The sequence below is a fragment of the Acipenser ruthenus genome, chromosome 4 (assembly GCF_902713425.1).
Source record: "Acipenser ruthenus chromosome 4, fAciRut3.2 maternal haplotype, whole genome shotgun sequence".
Lineage (NCBI taxonomy): Eukaryota > Metazoa > Chordata > Actinopteri > Acipenseriformes > Acipenseridae > Acipenser > Acipenser ruthenus.
Window position 1 is genome coordinate 15,000,468 of NC_081192.1, and position 14,385 is coordinate 15,014,852.

The 14,385-nt window shown below is 39.7% G+C and overlaps 1 protein-coding gene across 6 annotated transcripts in view; it reads left to right on the forward strand.

Annotated features, from left to right (window-relative positions):
• Positions 1–9,221: 9,221 nt before the first annotated feature.
• The window catches only part of LOC117400426 (GREB1-like protein), a 63,136-nt gene continuing 57,972 nt past the window's right edge, over positions 9,222–14,385 (forward strand). For all 6 annotated transcript variants that reach the window (XM_034000375.3, XM_034000378.3, XM_034000379.3 and 3 more), the window contains exon 1: positions 9,222–9,376. The gene's annotated coding sequence lies outside the window, so the exon portion shown is untranslated. The remainder of the gene's footprint in view (positions 9,377–14,385) is intronic.

Genomic DNA, 14,385 nt, shown 5'->3' on the forward strand with positions numbered 1-14,385 from the left:
AAGGATATAACCGAAAAGATAAACGCAACCTCTTCCATAGAATTTAAAGGTCAAATGAAGTCCAAAAAAGATTCTGAGATTCTGGGACCTAAAGTTGTGATGCACGTGATGCACGGTCTCTGTAAGTCGTTTTGGATAAAAGCGTCTGCTAAATGACTAAATAATAATAATAATAATAATAATAATAATAATAATAATAATAATAATACAGCGTGCCTATAGAAAAAAAAACAGTCCTTAATTAATTTCAATATCACAATGTATTCTCTGATGCAACATTAATATTCATATTATTTACATGCAATATCTGAATGTTTATGTATGTTTGTGAAAAATCATAATTAAAATGTTAAATATTAATAAGCGTTTGTTACATGTTTTCGAATGTTCATATGTTAATTATGTATTTAATATATTTTCTAAAATTAGCCAGCCTATAGGCACTGTTCTCCGCGATAAATGAGTCGTTGCATGAGCCAGGGTACTTAGTAACTACATCCGTGATAATACATTGAGCATCACATAACACTTAGTTAAAGTTAAATAATTATGATGTTTTCATTCCTTGAATCTGGGGATATTGCAACATGTGTGCAATCTATTACACCTAGCACGTTTGGGAAGCCAGACAACTAATAACATTTGTGTTTGGTTCTGTTTTGTTCCACATCCGCAATTGGAAATAGTGTATACCCTTGCCCTACGGAAACGTGCATCTGTGACATCAGTCAGTATCGTTGACATAGAAGACTGACAGATGCCTGATCTATCCCCATGTTGTCTGAATGCCACACGTTGCCTGAAAATGAATGGCTACTGTAACCTTTACAGGTACAGGTATAGCGTAACTACGGACTGTTTGTGATTCTAAATCAAACTTAAGCAGATCACACAGCTCTGTTATAGTGCCTATATCCAATCCATCTACGCATAACTTGTTTTATAGTTAGATCTAGAAATGTCTGGCGGGAACGATATATTCTGGGTTTAGTGTAGGGTCGTTTTTTCCTCCTCCCTTCCCTCTCGTGCTGCAGACAAAGAATGGGAAGCGCTTCAATATTCTCCATTGTAGATTACAGTTCAGTAGCCCTGTCAGCGTTCGCAGTTTAAATAAAACATGAGAGGGAGGCATGTTTTAATTCACGAGTGTATTTTGGTGTTTTGCACCTTTTGTAATACTTGTAATACGAGTGTATTTTCAAAAAAGCACAAAGCCTAAAATTAATTTGCGCCACTGATTTAAACGACTTTTGAAAATAGCCTACATTTTGCAACTTATCTGGAGTCGCAAAGGTGTTTTACAACCTGTTTTTCCATCTGCCCCTTTTGAAAATCAGGCTTTTACTATACCAACCCCATTTCATCAAGGTTTGCTGTGTCTGCACTCACTTGTTTGTCGCCTCATTCTGCTGAACGGTTAATGCAGCTGATGACTGCAATTAACTCAGCATGTTTATATTTAAAATATTTTGCAAAGGTTTTGTATGGAATTGGTGACCGCACCTTTAATTGTGTAGAGTTGCAATATAGGAAATAGCATGCTGCAGCTCCCATGCTCAGTGTTTGTGAAATTCTGATCTGACAGCATGTAACACAGACAGCTCTTATGATTACGTTACCATTATTTTTCAGTAAAAGCAAACTGAGTTCGTTGTGCTATATTCACTGTATTAAATACACCACAGCAAGCACTTTGTCATATATTTTAGATATTTTCATTGGCACAATTTGAGAACTAAATTTAGTGAGTGCCTTTAGTGAGTGACCCTGCTTTAGTACAAAACTCATGCTACATTTCTGTTTTTCCACTGTGTAACAAATTTTTATTTATTTTTTGTTCCTGGGTAGTAAGTGTTATTTCCTAATTGCTTATGCCTCAAAAGTATAGAAAATGGCTATTATTCCCCACAAACTTTGCTTTTGTGACCAGGACAGTGATATTTTGAAATTTACCTATTTTCCAGAACATTCCAGATAGATTCAGTGCTGAGTAAACTTGGAGTAACTTCTAGAACTTTCTAGAACTTTCCAGTAATATAAATAGTAGTATAAATACAGGGGCCTTAAGCCCACCAGTTCAGTTTAGTTCCAGCTGCCTAAGTGGATACATATCTGCATTTTTCTGAGATGGCATCAAGAGGCTGCAAGCATCCGGCAGACGCATTTTGCTATGTCTGCGGCCAATTTATTAAGACAAGAGCAAAAAAGTACTCCATGGAAGCATCTGCTAAGATGTGTGAGGCCTACAAGGCATATTTCGGCATGCCTGTCGGGGATCAAGACAAACCCTGGGCACCTCATTTCACCTGCGAGCACTGCAAAAAAACTCTGGAAGGAAAGATGGACAATTGTTGCTCGGAATTTTATGTTATAAAATGTTAAAATTTTTAAAATTGTAAAAGTTTTTAATTTTAAAATGTTTTACAATTTTCAATGTTATTGAAAAAATATATATGAAAAATGTTGCGAGAATCTCTTACACATTAGTCATGGGTGAAATAAATGTATTTTTGTAGGATGGTACAGAGGGGAAAAGAGAGCCATGAAGTTCGCTATCCCAAGAATCTGGCGGGAACCCACTGACCACTCAAGCAACTGCTACTTCTGCATGGTGGACCCTTCCAAACGTCGGACTGGCAAGAATGCACCTGCTATCACGTATCCGGACCTTCCTTCATCCATCGCCCCGGTGCCACAATGCCATGAGCTCCCCGTACCCACTCCTCCGGAGAGAGAGAGCAGCCGTCTTTAAAAGAGAGCAGCAAGTCAGAGAGCAAGGAAAACGTTGTAGATCCAGATAACAGTTTCAGAGGTGGAGCTGAGGAGAGAAACCCATACTACCCCAACCAAAAAGACCTCAACGACTTGATTAGAGATCTTGGTCTCACCAAGTCCAATGCCGAGCTTTTGACGTCTAGGCTCAAGCAGTGGAACTTGTTGGATGAAAGTGTGCAAGTCACAGATCAGAGGAAGCGTCACCAACCTTTTTCCAGCTTCTTCACCCGTCAAGATGGGCTCTGCTTCTGCCACAATGTGACCAGTCTGTTCGAGGCAATCGGAATCGCCTGTAACCAGAATGAGTGGCGCCTCTTCATTGACAGCTCATCCAAGAGCCTCAAAGCCGTGCTGCTCCATTATGGTAACAAGTACCCGTTTCTTCCCCTGGCTCACTCGGTGCACCTCAAAGAGGATTACAACAGCATCAAGACCTTGCTGGACGCCTTGAAGTATGATGAGTACGGCTGAGAGGTCATAGGAGACTTCAAAATGGTGGCATTCCTGATGGGTCTCCAAGGCGGTTTTACCAAGTTTCCCTGCTATCTTTGCCTTTGGGACAGCAGGGACACCAAGGCGCACTACCACAGGCGGGACTGGCCACAGCGGACCGAGTTCTCTGTGGGGAGGAACACCGTCAAGTGGGAGCCACTGGTGGACCCCCGGAAGGTGCTGATGCCACCACTGCACATCAAATTGGGCTTTATGAAACAATTTGTCAGAGCTCTAGATAAGGAGTCGGCAGCCTTCAAGTACCTTCAAGACTTCTTCCCTAAGCTGTCTGAGGCAAAGGTCAAAGCCGGTGTCTTCGTCGGACCAAAGATAAAGAAGATCCTGGAGTGCAATGAATTCCCCAAGAAGCTCACTAGTAAGGAGAAAGCGGCTTGGAACAGCTTTGTTGCAGTGGTTCGGGGCTTCCTGGGCAATCACAAGGCCGAAAACTATGTGGAGCTGGTTGAGACTCTGGTGAAGAACTACGGCACAATGGGCTGTAGGATGTCCCTCAAAGTCCATATCCTTGATGCTCATCTTGATAAATTCAAGGAGAACATGGGAGCGTACTCGGAGGAGCAAGGCGAGCGCTTCCACCAGGATATACTGGACTTTGAACGCCGCTACCAAGGACAGTATAACGAGAACATGATGGGAGACTACATTTGGGGGCTGATTCGTGAAAGTGATTTACAGTATAATCGTAAATCTCGAAAAACTACTCACTTCTAAATCTTTTGTAGTCATTTTTGTATTACTTTAGTATAAATACATGTTAATTTGGATTCATAAGTTGTTTTTTTCTGACTTTATGTGAACGAAAAGACACAAATTCGCCCGTTTTCTCATTGGAAATAGGTAAATTTCAAAAAATCACTGTCCTGGTCACAAAAGCAAAGTTTGTGGGGAATGATAGCCATTTTCTATACTTTTGAGGCATAAGCAATTAGGAAATAACACTTACTACCCAGGAACAAAAATTGTGTTACATAGTGTTATGGTAACGGAAGGCCTACTCTTAAATTACCGTGCTTGCTTCTTTGGCTGAAGAGATATTATCAGCTCATCATCTAACTGGGGAATCTGCTGCGCAATCAAATCATTCTTATTTGACGGTAAACAATGTAACTAAATAATGTATACTGTATCCGGTATGCAAGTCACTTAACCTCCTTGTGCTCCGTCTTTTGGGTGAGATGTAATTGTAAGTGACTCTGCAGCTGATGCATAGTTCACACACCCTAGTCTCTGTAAGCCGCCTTGGATAAAGGCGTCTGCAAAATAAACAAATAATAATAAATAATAATACATATGCATTTGGTTGCCCTCGGCAGAGTACAAATTAAAAAGTTTGATACAATTTAGACTTGCATTTAATATGTAAACAAAATTTAGCATCCAAACAGAACAAAGCCATGTATATTAAGTGAAATTAAATGTGTTAGCATTACCAGGCTATAGAGGGTAAAGGTACATTCTGGCAGTTTTATCAAGGTCATTCTACTCCCATTGCTTTTGAATACTCAACTAAAGCACTGCATCACCAGTTGCCATAGTAATTTCATGACACATTAGCCAGTTTGAGAAAAGAAAATCAGTGAAATTTACCAAGAGCATTTTTGCTCACAAACCTGAAGACAGCATCCCTGATTGTCATGTTTTACTTACAGTCAAATTGAAATGTATGTACAATACACCTACATCTCATTGGACTTCAATTAGTTTTGAGTGGAAGTTGTTCCCTTTCAATTCGAAGATGAATGCCAAAACAATACTTTTGGGATATGCCTGCTTGTCAGGTATTTGCTGAGAATTTATATCAAAGCTGCCGATAGGCCCCTCTGTGGAGTGATGTCCTCGGTCCCGCCTCCCGAGGTAATAAATAGTCACTTCATGTAGACGTCAGTCTCTTTTGCCTTTCACGAACAGGTAGATGGGGTGAGTATATTGTGTGATTGACTCTTTAAGAGCTTTCTCGGACGACAGAGTAGCTGCCATTCTCAACTGTCTGGTCCTTTTTCAACAAGTGTCCACAGTACAATTAGTATTGTGCCAAATATTACTGGGTCTGATGGCCACAGCTTCGTCAGCCATCCGCATGGACAATGTGTCAGTAGTTGCGTACATGAACTACTAGGGAGGGCGGTCCGGGGTTACACCGCATAAACCTTCGGCTGCTGATCTGGGCACAGAGACACTTCCTGTCCCTCCGGGCGGTACACCTCCCGGGAGTGGTGAACTGGGCAGCGGACCTCCTCTCCAGGGAGGATCCTCATCCGTCAGAATGGCGACTGCACCCTCAGGTGGCGCAGCCCGAAAGGGAATGCTTCGGGGAAGCCCAGGTCAACCTCTTTGCCACGGCAGAGACGACACATTGCCCCCTGTGGTTCTCCCTCTGCAGCTACATAGGTCCACTAGGCGTAGACGCCCTAGCGCACGAATAGCCCAAAGAGTTTTGTACGCTTTCCCGCCTATACCGCTGCTCCCTGCCTTCCTCGAGAAGGTCAGGAGAGACGAGGCGACAGTTCTCCTGGTGGCCCCCAGATGGTTTTCGAACCTCTGCCAGCTGCTACAAGGCAAGCCCTGGAAGAACCTGCTGTGCATGGATTTCCTCTGCCAGGCGAAATTCACCCTCTGACACCCAGAACTGAGCAGACTCCAGCTGTGGGTCTGGCCCCTGAACGGGACTGTCAGTCCGCCTTAGGGCTCTCAGATGCACTAGTGAGTACACTGCAGAACACTAGGGCTTCTTCCACAAGAGCGTTGTATGCCTACAAGTGGAAATATTTTCAAAATTGGTGCATGGCCGGAGGCCATGATCCCGTTTGTTGCCCTATAGCAGTTATTTTACAGTTTCTGGCAGGTAAATCCCCCTCTACATTGAAAGTGTACCTAGAAGTCATATCTCTATGCCATGTTCCCATTAACTCAGTAGCCCTCATATACTGGCGACCCATTTTCTAAAGGGTGCTCGGCGGTTATGTCCTCCCTGAATGACAATGTCGACCCAGGGGGACTTTTTTGACCTGAAAAAAGAAACAAGGACCAGGGGTCACAAATGGAGATTAGATATAGGGGCATTCAGATCAGAAAATAGGAGGCACTTTTTTACACAGAGAATTGTGATTGTCTGGAACCAACTCCCCAGTAATGTTATTGAAGCTGACACCCTGGGATCCTTCAAGAAGCTGCTTGATGAGATTCTGAGATCAATAAGCTTCTGACAACCAAACGAGCAAGATGGGCCACATGGCCTCCTCTCATTTGTAAACTTCCTTATGTTCTTATGTTCTTTATGAATGGAGTCTAGATGTGGTACTGGAGGCTCTCACTAGGGCCCCGTTTGAGCCCATACATTCCATAGAATTGAAGTATCTATGAAGACAGCCTTTCTATTAACTATCACCTTCGCTAAGTGGGTCAGTGAGTTAGAGGCACTGTCAGTGCACAGTTCCTGTATTCGTATTTGGCACAATGGAAACGGTATCGTTGCGCACGAAACCTGCTTTTCTCCCTAAGGTGATTACAGCTTTTCACTTGAATCAGTCAGTGGCTTTTTATCCCCCTCCCTTTGCAGAGGAGTTGGAGAGGAGATTGAATTCCCTCTGCCCGGTCCGGGCATTGAGATGCTATGTGGATAGAACGAGAGCGCTGTGTCAGTCTGACCAGCTCTTCGTCTGTCATGGTGAACGGACCTGAGGTCAAACCCTCTCTAAGCAGCGACTGTCCCATTTCGACTGCGTATGCTAATGCCAGCCTACCCCCACCTGGGAGGGTGGCCGCACACTCAACCAGAGGTGTGGCTACGTCATGGGCCCTCTTTAGAGGGGCCTCATTGACTGATATTTGTACTGCGCTAGCTGGGCTACTTTGCATACATTTACCAGGTTATACTGACTTAAGGTTGTAGATCCCTATATGCCTTTAATAGGCACCATGGTACTTGAGATTGCACGCTCACACCACCAACACTAGATGGCGGTAGAGAGATGTCCCTCATATGCTGTCCACTCATTCTCCCTCGCAACGGCTTTGGTATACTTTCCCAAAAGTATTGTTTTGGGAAATTACTGACAACCTTAAGAGGTCGCATCACTCACATTTGCGGGTTCAATGCAAAAGAGGCTGAAGTCTCCGTGCAGTGACTGCAGGAGGCAGGAGGCAGGACCGAGGACGTCACTCCACGGAGGGGCATATCGGCAGGTTTGATATAAAAATGCTCAACAAATACCTGACAAGCAGGCATATCCCAAAAGTACAGTTTTGGCAGTCATCTTCTCTTTCAGGGAACCGGGGTTACCTCTGTAACCTATCGTTTTCCTGTCATACATTTATATGTGTTGTTCTTAATTTCAAAAAAATTAAATTATGACTTATGGTTTAAGCTCAGAACAGAATTTTCTTTTTAAAATTTTGTTTTCATAGTTTTTTATGGTCATGCTATTATAGCCCAGCAGCAGAACTGAAGATAAAGAGAGGTACTTAAGCAAGCAATTCGGCATTTGTCTTTTATGTAGAGTATTTGCAAACTTGTATTATTTTTTTCTCAGAATACTACTAGTGCAGCTTTTGCTATTTTTTTTGTCAGTTTTAACGCCCATAAAAGGTATAGGATTGATAACCCACTGGAAAGTAAAGCCATGAGCCGAAGAACCATTTATTTTAAACAATATGGTGTCTCGACATCAATACCTCTTATTACACATAACATAAACAACATCTGGAACGAAATAACTCTTCATATTTTAGAAACGTATTTATACAGGATTAATAGTTAGAAGACAAATATACAACTTCGCTTTTTAAATAAATGTTTGCCCAGAGCTTGACGCATGCAAAACGGAGCTGCTTTTCAGCGGTTTCCTGTCATTAGTAAAACCCGGCATAAGTTAGTTATCTTTTGAAACTGTTACCTCGTATTTCTAGATGATATTCGATCGGTTTTCGTCTGCTTTTCACAGGGAGGAACATCATCTGCATATTACTCCCTGTCTTCAATAGCCTACATTTCCTTAATTGACTGATTGCACCGATCGATTTAAGGGGGAATGTGTGCTCACCGAATTTCCATATTTTAGGGGATTATGTTTGTGTACCACTTCGACTTTGCAACAAAATGGTAAAAAACTATTTTCGGTAAAACACACTGAAATACCGAAAGTTTTGGGTATAGAGCTCACTGTTTGTTTTCACACAAAGTAATACAAACCGAATATGTACGCTTTGTTCACTACAGTACGTAAATTGGACATGTAATGTTTTTAAATATACTTTTAACATCCACATACGCTACTTGTATTTTCAATTTGTCCTAAGGTCGTCTCTATATTGCGTACCGGTACTCTTTTTAATTAAATATATAAATATATATGTATTTATTTTATGATATGTAGTTAAATGTAACAAACAAGCCTTTTGGGTATTTTCCAATTAATTGTATAAACGTTATTATTGTTAGTAGGCCTATTAACAGTATCATCATTATTTATATTTATTTAAAGTTTTGACACATAAGTAGAATCCCGAATCAATTTTTCATTAACACAAACATCTGACATGTTTGTACCGAGACTACAAAAAACACGTTTAACATCAAATGACCATTTTTCAATATACAAAACAAAGTGGAATATGAAAATCCTTATTTTGCTCGTGCAGCTTTCTTTCTTTCTCTTCGCCTGCAATTGCATATAGTGGGGTTACAATAACCTTATTCAGACAACCAAGAGACATAGGCTACCATTTTCTAAAGAGGGGGACTATTTTTTTTTAAAGATGGCTTTAATGTCACTTTCAGCATACACCAATGAAGCCATCTGTATCGTGAATTAAATTTAACGTTAATGCATCAAGTTTATGTTGCCTGAAATATGTTAGAAAGAAATTAAAACGATCCATTGAGAATAACGGTTCCCCCTTTCAAAATAATGAACCTTTCTAGTTGCTGAAAGTTTGTTGCTTTTTAGTCTCGTCGATAGGGAGAGAGCAGCGTTCAAATGGAAACGTTTCCGAAGCAGCTGTAAAGAAAATAGTACGGGCTATCCTCAGCTGACTGCAAAGGTTGTTATTCCTGGGACGAGAAAAGAAAAATGATTGAAATTTGAAATATGTAAGTCAATTTTTCCGATAATTAAACATAAAACACGCCGTTATTACCGGGAGAGAAATGCGATTTCTTAACGTTGAATGCGATTGGTTGCTAACTAAAAGTGGCGTTATAGTTCATCACCTGAAACGCTTTTCTGTTTTTTGATGACCTTGATAGCGGTGTTAATATTTGGCATCTCCAAACTGCGGGCTTTAAAATGAAATCGATTTTGTACCTTTTGTAAAAGTGATAAGAACAATTTTCTTGGTGCATTAATATACAGTGACTAGACTTGTTATATTTAAAATCGTATCCTCATGTCACTACACTGTTTTGCGTAATGCATAGGCTATCTAGCAATATAAATAAGTTGTGTTAAAGTAGGCCCTAATATTTTTAATGAGTTAATAAACAAAACACTTGTCCCCGAAGTGTGGCAAAAATGCTTGCCTGTATGTTCCAATAGATTATCGCACTGAATTTAAAACGGGCGTACAGTAAACAATTATACCAATGTAAGCAAGTCGTCCAAAGCACTGTGGTGTACATCAACTTGTTCGGTATTCTTTTTGTATTTCCAAGGTGCATTGCTATTGTGTATTGTATTGGGTTTTGTATATGAAGCAAATAAAACATTTGCTGGGGTTTGCCCTTCCACAGTCTTGTGTAAAGTGAATTCTGGATGTGCCTTTGTTTTTACAGTTGGTCAGAACGGCGACACGTCTTTTTCTGTCCACTGTTGCTGAAAGGACAGGTTACAGGGCGAAACTCAATTCAATTACAGTAACACCTTGTTAGTTAAATGAAGCTGCAGTTTAGGTGAAAACTACCTTTTGTTGTTTAGTGATGGATCTATGTGTCATTGACCTTGATTTACATATAAAGACAATTTATACGGTCAACATAAATTAATCGCGGGAAAGAGTGCATATTTTGGTTTGTAATTTTAAAATGAGATTCCAAAACAGGTAAATAACTGTATTACACACAATGGATCAGATTTAGGCTAGTAAGCGTTTGCCCTTTTAAATGGAATATTAAATTGTATTATTACAAAACTGCATGAGTAGAAAAAAATACTAACACTTGTTAAATCTGTGCTTATAAGTTACATACTAAATTTAAGTAAACAAAACGAATATTTCTGAAAATAAAAACACAAACAAACATAATTCTATTAATAAATGTGCCTTACGCATGAATTTCGTTTATACATTTTCTGATATTTAATTAGATTGTAAAGTATTCAGTATACTGTACAAATAATATTTATTTATTTTATACGGTAATGTTTATTTTTTGTAAAAACTTTTAGTTGTTGTTTTCAAAATCTGTGTATTCTAAGACAATTTAAATAAACGCCAACGTGTGTGAAATTGTAGCTTACGATTGTGTTTAATTTTTCAGATTTGATTTCACAACGCACCAGTATCCATATGAAAGTGCAGGTCTTTTCCACCCCCCTCGCGCACACAGGGATGAAAAAAGGTTTTGTACTGGAGGTACGAGATCATAATAGACATCTGGTTTTGTGAATTGGGGAGGGATGGTTAGTTTGTACCCCTCGTATATTGCAGATGTAGCCGTTGGAACAGACTTTCTCCTATGGATGAGTGGTTTTCTGCTTTATTGAGATGCTCCAGTCAGTCTTAAGGGACTGTGGCAGAAGATTGTGGGTGGGCTGCAGATGTGACTCTGGACTTTGATATCTCATTTTACCTCTATTTAGACACTAGCTACATATTATTATTATTATTTATTTCTTAGCAGACGCCCTTATCCAGGGCGACTTACAATCGTAAGCAAATACATTTCAAGTATCACAGTACAAGTAATAATACAATTAAGAGCATAAAATGCATGCAGACATAGAAGAGTTGTCCTTATTAATATTAAACACAGTTATAAATACTTATAAAATGCAAACCTATTTGACATGTAATATACAGTATATTTATACATGTACTACACAGGATATTTATTTATGTGCCGATGTATTGGAGGAGCCCAGGTTAGACACAGTGGCAGAGCATTTTCATTCAAACTCACCTCAGTTTTTTTTTTTTTTCTTGTCCCTTTTGAATAATGCATTTCAGTTCAGATTTTACAGAATCATATTCAAATGCCCTGTTGATTTGAAAAAAAAATCTTTAAGGAATCGTGTAAAATTGGTCAAACGAATGCTGGGTTGTCGTGTAATCATTTGCAGATATCAGAATCACAGAACACAGACATTTTGGAGGGGCTTATTTGTGTGACACATGCTCACTGATGTGTTCATGCGAACATGAAGTTTGCTCCACATTTGGTTTGCTTAAATGCACTCCTTATTTCCCAAAACACTATTTCTCAGCAAAACAAGGGTATTGCACCATTTGTCAGTTTAGGGCTGTTTTTTTAATAGAAGGGATAGGCCTATGTGAAGGGGTGGGGGTTGTTGGAAATGTTGACTTTATTTTTAGAAGTAAAACAGTGGTTCCTGTCATGATCCTAATTGCAACAGTAGAACTAATTCAACTCTGCAGTTTTCCTTGAGGTAGAATGGCACTGCTTTTGGTTACCCCCGCACCCCACCCCCCACCCCCAATCTTTATTTTGGATCACAGCAGGATATAGACATGATGGAGCCAAAATACCCTTCCTGGTCAAGCCAAGTTTGAAGAGCGTCTTGGCAACTTGGCTTTGGATGCTTTTAGCATTGAGAAATTTGAACCTTCAATCATGTTCTTCCATCCCAAAACAGGAATGATGAGCATACAGTAATGAATATCGACAGCTGACTTTGTCGCTTTAATATCCATTTTAATGCATACTGCATTTAGGACATTATTTCTGGTAGTGGAATGCACTAAACCAAGTATTGAATGGTGGAAAATGTTCTTTTAGCTCTTGTTTTTTGTACAGAGTTTGTATATACACTTGTTTGTATTAATGTTTAGCACGTTTACCATAGTGAGAAACATTTGAATTCCGTTCTGAGGTGGCAAAATCTGTACACTGGTATGTATTATGTATTATCCAGAATCGTAACAGATTAGTAAGCGCCGGGTTATGTTTTAAATATAGAGATGGAAATAAGACTCCCATTGCATCTAATTTGATGCTGGCTTTACTAAGACACATCTGAGCTTTTTACATGTATAGTGGGGTGAATCAAACACATATTAAAACCTGGAATGGGTGAAACTGCTTTGCAATAGGAGTCTTATTTCCATCCCTATAAATAAAAAAATGATAAAATAAGAAACAACATGATGTCAGGTGTGCTGTATACATTATGAGTGATCTGAGGAAAGTTGCGGGCTTGTCAGTGTAGACAAAAAGTTAGTGTGATGTAAGTGTTGTTACAATGGGGTAAAAGGTATACATGATTTTGTAGTCTCTGCAGAACTGTTCTGATTTGTTTGTGTAAAGACCACTGTGTTTAAAGTGAAGAAAGTAGCTCCAGTCTAACTGATTTTGTGTGAAATAGGGAAAGAAAGCATTTGGTTAAATGCTGTGTTGTATCCATGTCTGAACTGGTCACTGGTGCAGTGTTGCCATCTTCAAGAACATCATTAGTGACTATTGTGTGTGTGTGTGTGTGTGTGTGGGGGGGGGGGGTCGCTTGAATCAGTGACCATCTGTGCTGAGGGGGTAGATTTCCTGTGAGGCAGCTATTGTTTCATCAGAACAATTGGGATTTAATCTAGACAGATAAGAATTGCTTTGGCAAGTCTGTCAGGACTGTCTTCATATTTTCTTCCAAAGTTAATCATTTACTGATGTTTTTCCTTAAACCATTTCAGCACTAAGACAACCTTACTGTAATGAATAGTTTCAGTTTCTTATACGAGTCATACAAAAATTACAGAGGCATTCTGAAGACTGGGACTAGTTAACTGGTCTGCTGTGTTGAGTGGAGTTACTTTTTCTTGACTGCATTAGCTGTTTGCTGTTTGGAGTGGAGTTCATTTTCCTATATATTTTTGGTCTGCTGTGAGTTTTATAAGGATGACCGCAAGGCATCCAATTAAATTATTAGAAATATGATGTTTCTTGGCAGCCATAGCTAAATATGCTGTTTATGAAGAGAACACTAGAACATGAGTATAGAGAACATTTGTGAAAGTGGGTCACTGTTACTGTACAAACTGTATTCTTTGGGAGACCTATACTAAACTCTTTAGTACATTGTGAACGCATGGATTGTCCCTATTAGTTGTCGACAGCTCATTCTGCAGTGAACATCTGAATCGCCTTGTTACACTTACATGCCTCATACTTGCACTTATTTTCTCAATGTGGGATTACAAATAAGAAGACATCTTCAAAAGATCTCCCAATGACTTTTATAATAACATTTTGGCATTGGTATAGGCTGATTGATTGGCACTTTCTATTTTTACTCAATCATTGTCGTAATTAATTATAACACCTGGACACTCGGCAGAACTTGGTGCCAAATCTTAATCAAAGAAACCACCAGTGCCACTATGGGGTAGTGCAAAAGTCCTGTTTAGAGTGAATGTAAATTTAAATGTTAAAAGGGATAAATATCAGCCCTTTTACAAATCCTCCCCTAATGAACTTTCCCATGTTTAAGAAAGAAGAACATTAGGCATCTCTTGTGCACCTGAAGAACAGCATAGCACCCATGTACAGGGATATTATTACAATCCTATCTATTTCACTGTTAACCATGCCAGTTACCTAGTCCTATTTCACTGCACTGCCCAGCTCTTGGGTGCTGATGCTTGGAAAGTTTACACAGGTAACAGCCCTCCTGTTTACAGTCGCTGGACAGGAGTAAAGTAGCATCAATCCAGAACTGTCAGTTGAGGTCCAGAGTCCTGCTGGGAGGGACAAAAAGAAATGAAAAACTGGTTGTGTTTATACCGAATTTGAAACAGCGGCTGTGCCGTGTATTCCTGTTCTTATTTTAACATGTTACCAAGGAAACGGCTGCTAAGAAATGCTTATTCCACCAACATGCATGCTTTTTTTTTTTTAAATCCGTTTTGCTGTTGGGATTTCTAGGGTTGTTTGTC